The sequence below is a fragment of the Kogia breviceps genome, chromosome 1 (genome assembly GCF_026419965.1).
Source record: "Kogia breviceps isolate mKogBre1 chromosome 1, mKogBre1 haplotype 1, whole genome shotgun sequence".
NCBI lineage: Eukaryota > Metazoa > Chordata > Mammalia > Artiodactyla > Physeteridae > Kogia > Kogia breviceps.
Genome location: NC_081310.1, coordinates 187,086,433 through 187,092,042, shown reverse-complemented (window position 1 = coordinate 187,092,042; position 5,610 = coordinate 187,086,433). Strand labels below are relative to the sequence as shown.

At 44.7% G+C, this 5,610-nt stretch overlaps 1 long non-coding RNA gene across 1 annotated transcript; it reads left to right on the top strand.

The window, feature by feature from the left end:
- Positions 1–385: 385 nt before the first annotated feature.
- On the top strand, positions 386–5,382 carry LOC136793008 (uncharacterized). Its single transcript, XR_010837697.1, has 3 exons — positions 386–730; positions 2,545–2,668; positions 3,845–5,382. It is a non-coding gene; the product is annotated as an uncharacterized lncRNA (long non-coding RNA).
- Positions 5,383–5,610: the final 228 nt, after the last annotated feature.

The window sequence follows — 5,610 nt, the reverse complement described above, 5'->3', positions numbered from 1 at the left end:
CTTCTACAAACGGGGAAATAAAACTCAGAGACGTCATTTGAGTTACTTCAGGTCACACAGCTGGTGACAGGCAGCAGGCGCATTCAACCCTGACTCCATTCCTGCCTCCCAGAATTGATATGAGGATTAAAAGACATAGGAAAGCGCCGTAGTAATGCCTTCTGCATAACAGAAGGCATTTGATAAATGGCTGTGCCTCAATAGATTTAGAACATTCCTGGCCAAGGCACCAAAGGAATGTTCTTTTCTCAAACTGGGTTCGAGAGACGCAGGGGAGGAAAGAAAGAACCAGCTGCTGCTTAGGAAGAGTTAAGTCGGTGAACATCCGGCTTTCTAGCATTTGCAAGGACCAGCACTTGCACTCCCCTGGTGCTCTGCCTTGAAGAAAGACAGCCAATGAGGATGAGCAGGGGTGGGTGTACAGCAGCACATCTGCTCCTGCCAGCAACATTCTCACTTCAGATGCTCAGGGCTGACAGAGTGCGCTGTGGGGAAGAATTATCCACCTCCAGCCCAGAACAAGGAGGAACTTGCTAAGGGCTGTGTGCAGTGCTGGGAGGCTGGAAGAGGCCAGGAGAGAGCTTCAGTCAGAGCCCCACTTCCCCGAAGAGCAAAGACAAATGGAAACGCAGTGCGATTAGGAGGGAGAGGGAGAGTGGTGCAATTCACGGTGGTCTACACCCACCAAGGCATCCACAGAAGTAGAGAACTTCCCTGATTTAAAGGAAAAGTAAGGTTTTGAATAACTGATTACATCATTATTTATGAGGTTAAATATGTATTTTTTAAAAAATCATCGTAGAAAAGAGCGCCTGAAAACTTCCAGATGACGGTGATGATTTTTCAATTTTTCTGAAAGGGAGGAAGGACATAGTTCATTGGAGGGAGCACCCAACTGCAGTGATGGGGCTGTTGAAATGGGTGAGGGAGGGCAAGGATGGCGGGCAGGAGACCCAGTGTTTCTGTCTGCCTAGCTCGGAGGGAAGATGAGAGCAGCTTGGTGGGGACAGGAGAGGAGAGAGAACTGGCTGCCTGGAGGCTCTGTGTCAGAGAGACTGGAAAACGCCACCTCCACAGAAGCATTTAGGAAATGACCCCATTCATTTTTGACGGGCGTGAGCTGATAAATGTTGATTGTACTGGCTTGTGTGTGTATTATGCAAATGAACCCAAGGGGGACAGAGAATGCTTCAGGGTCACCACCTGTCGTATTCTAGTACCTGACATTTTGAAAAGGGTTAAGAAATGGCTGACTTAGTCTTTAAAATACCTGAATGGGAGTCAGAGGTTTTGAACGCCACTGCTTCAGATCTGACTCACTGTGGGTAACATTACATTAATTTCCTATTTGCAGAAACCACTTTCCAACACATGATAGATCCTATTCATTCAATTTACCACCTACGTATCTGTCAGATGGTACTGATGTCCAGAGGCTTAGCAAATACTAGTCTCCCACACACATTTGGAAAAGGTATGCCCTTTCAGTTATGGTCTGAAAACGGTAGCATTGAATGGTCTGAGTCACATTAAATTAATAGATGGGTCATGAATTGTTAAAAGAACAAAAACAAAAACTTAAAAACGCTGGAGGAAAAAATCCCGTATCAAAGTAGGTCAATCCATCAGATGACAATCTGACCACGAGGTAGCCCCACACCCGCTCTTTTGGTGTTCTGAGATTAATGCCAATGTGGGGAGGGGGTGTTTCCCCATACCAATGAGCAATTTGTAGATACCAGCAGGGTGTTGGAGAATTCAACTCAATTCTGACACTACCCAGAAAAAGCATCAGATCCCACAGGTTGAGGGCGCAGTCCTATAAGACTGTCACCCCACCCCCAACTTCAGACGCCAGTTGCAAGCCCAGAGTATTATCCGTGCTTCTGACCAACTGGCTACAGATTGGAGGTTCCAACCACCTCTTCCTTGGACTTCAATTAGTTTGCTAGAATGGCTCGAAAATCAGAGAAACATCTTACTTATTAGATCACTGGTTTATTATCAAAGAATATAACTCAGGAAAAGCTAGATGGAAGAGATGCATAGGGCAAAGTACGGAGAAAGGGCACAGAGTTTCCATGCCCTCTCCAGGCATGCCACTCTCCCCAGATCTCAAGTGTTCTCCAAAGAACACTGTCCTTTGGGGTTTTTATGGAGCTTTCATTGAGTCATGATTGATTAAATCAATGGCCATTGGTAATTGATTCATCTTTCAGCCCCTCTCCCCTCCTGGAGGGCAGAGGATGGGATTGAAAATTCCAGCCCTCTAATCATATATTCGGGTCTTCTGGGAATCAGCCTCCCAACCTTAGGTGGGGTCTAAATAGGTCACTTCATTAACATAACAAAAGATACCTCTAAGCTTTCATCACATAGGAAATTCCAAAAGTTGTAGGAGCTCTATGCCAGAAAGACCAAATATATATTCTCATTATAAACCACATCACATCAGCCCTCTCAGCCAAGGTCACAACAAAAAGATTCATCACCCTTGTTCTCAAATACATATTTAATGCTCTCTCGGTTCTATGGGGTTTTCAGAAAGTTGAAAACTCAATGACCCAGCCATCTCTCAAGGGATTATGCCAGAAGACAGAAGATGGTTTAGAAGCTGCATTTCCTTCATATACGAGACTACACAGTAGAAGAAATGACTACGCAAAAGGTAAATAAACATAGACATTCCTTCTCTAGCTCCACTTTCCTCAAGCTCTGCCATCTTAAATTGAATGAATACAGACTATAGTTTTTCTTATCTAGCCAATACTTATTTAAAAAATTCAACAGAGCTTTGCTGTACTTTGTACTAACATGCCTCTAGTCCTATAACAGAATGAGGCTTTTATTAAAAAAATAATAAATTTATTTATTTATTTTTGGCTGCGCACGGGCTTTCTCTATTTTCAGCGAGCAGGAGCTACTCTTGGTTGCAGTGCGTGGGCTTCTCATTGCAGTGGCTTCTGTTGTTGTGGAGCACGGGCTCTAGGCGCACGGGCTTCAGTAGTTGTGGCTCGCAGGCTCTAGAGTGTAGGCTCAGTAGTTGCAGCGCACGGGCTTAGTTGCTCCACGGCATGTGGGATCTTCCCGGACCAGGGATCAAACCGTGTCCCCTGCATTGGCAGGTGGATTCTCAACCACTGAGCCACCAGGGAAGCCTTTTTTTTTTTTTTTTTGACAAGCCAACATTTAGAGGATACAAGGTAAACTGAAGACAATATTTACACATCTGCCAACGGTTGTCTGTCTCTTTAAAAAGACATTTACAGTAGTACTATTTTCCTCCTTTTTTCCTTCGTTTATTGTTGTTGTGATATTACTTGTGCAATAAATAAAAATCAGGAGAAAACCAAAAAAGAATACGGTCTTTTTTTTTTTTTTTTTTTTTCCGGTACGCGGGCCTCTCACTTTTGTGGCCTCTCCCGTTGCGGAGCACAGGCTCCGGACGCGCAGGCTCAGCGGCCATGGCTCACGGGCCCAGCAGCTCCACGGCATGTGGGATCCTCCCAGACCGGGCCATGAACCCGTGTCCCCTGCATGGGCAGGCGGACTCTCAACCACTGCGCCACCAGGGAAGCCCTCCGGTCTTTTTAACCCATTTTTTTTACAACAACAAATTCAGGAAGAATTAAATCACCATTAACCTAGCTAGATTAACGATCCTGCCAAGTTAGCAGCCTTCCCTCCCAAGCACACCAATGCAACAGCTAACAAAGTGAAAAAAGAAGGGTCTTCTTAAATGGTAGAATGTGACCGATTTACGGACAATGAGATAAGTGTATGATCTCCTAGACACCTTTTATCTATCATAAATTCTTCTTCCCCTTCTGATTTACTCCTGCAGAGACAATTCAGTTGCTCTACGGGGACCTTTGGCAAGCAGAGCATTGTAAGAGGTGCAGTGATGGTTGCAAAGAACTGAATGGCCAAGTTCAATGCTCTCAGGCCACTGCAGGAAACAGAAGGATGAACAACCCCCCAGCAGTGGTCTCTCTCTGCTCCACTCTAGTCTACATGGCCAGGCTGACCTTCCCTCCTGTTATGGACATTTATCGACGTGGGGTGCAGCCTTCAAGTATCCCACTTCCAGCAACAGTCCTGTTTTCGTTTGGAAATTTGCTCCTCCCCTGCTCTCATTCAATGTGGTACTGGGCAGGGAATTTCCCTCTACCCTTCTAGGTTCTTCTGGCTGGTCTGAGAATTAAACTGACACGAGACAGACTAATGGGAGAAAATCAAACAAAAGTTTAATAATATGTATACATGGGAGAGACCCAGGAGAACTGAGTAACTCACCAAAATGACTGAAACCCTCACCTCAAATACCGTCTTCAGCTAAAGACAAAAGGGGATGTTGGAGGTGGTGGTTTGGGACCTCAAAGGGGAAGGAAATGGACATGGAGTGGAAAAGCACGTATTTGGTAAATAAATGTTTGCTGGGCCATGCAGAGACAATGGGACACGGAGAGGGAATTATAGCAGACTTTGCTAGGTTCTTCCCTGTCTCCACACCTCGTTCATACTTCAGTGATCTATAGTGATGCTCCCTTCCTGGAACAGGTCCTCTATCTACATTCTTTAGGCAGTTAGGGAAAGGTCAAAGCTTCTTCTTGGGTCTTTTGGACATTGATCGTTTTCGGCTCAAAATAATCTGCATGCCAAAGAGACATTTTGGGGTGGCGAATTTTGCTGATTTCACCCTGAGCTAGAAAAGGGGGGCTGTGAATTTGAACTAGGCCTAAGCCACTTGGCACACTGCATTCCTCTAGTAACAAATATTGGTCCTGAGAGGAGCACAGGAAATAAACCAGTCTATCCCAGCTATGTAGCTGCAATCCCAGGATTGTTATTAGAGCCACAGGAAATCTAGGAAAGCTGATAATCTCTTTTTCATAGATTTCAGCCTTGAAAGACATGATCCTGGAGCTGCTGCATCCATCCTATCACCATGAGGGAAAGCCTGGCAGAGAAAGGAGATGCTCTCCATCCCAAAGGATGCAGAGCAGAGAGATTCAGGAAGAAACCAGTTACATCATTTGAGCTGTTGGATCAAGCTCTGCCTATTTGGGATGGGTTTCTCTTGCTGGCAACTAAGAGTACCCAAAGATACACTTCTCACGTCACAGATTTGAAAATGTTACCTCTCATGCTCAGAAACTATCAATGGCTTCCTACTGTCTATAGAATAGAGTTTAAATTCCTTAGCCTGGCACCCAGATCCGTCGACAAGATGGCCTCAATTTACTTCTCCACCTTTATTTCAAATTGCTACCTTATATGCAATTCTTCTTCTGTCAAACTGGTACACAATTTTCCCCTGAATATTCAGAACTCATAGAAAAGAGTCTTCTGTTTTTCTTTAAGAAATAACCCGTCTCACTCACCCCAGGTTCCAGTGATTTTTTTTTTTCTGACTTTTCATCACACTCACTGTCTTAAGCTTTTCTTTGGAACTTGACATAAGCTACCTTACTGCTTGCATTTTCTCAACCATTATTCAATAGGCATCTGTGTATGCTAGGCACAGTGTCAGGTGCTGAGGCAATGTGGCGTCTGTCCTCAAGGAGCTTGCAGGCAAATCAATAACCAAATGCTCATGCAAATTAGCAC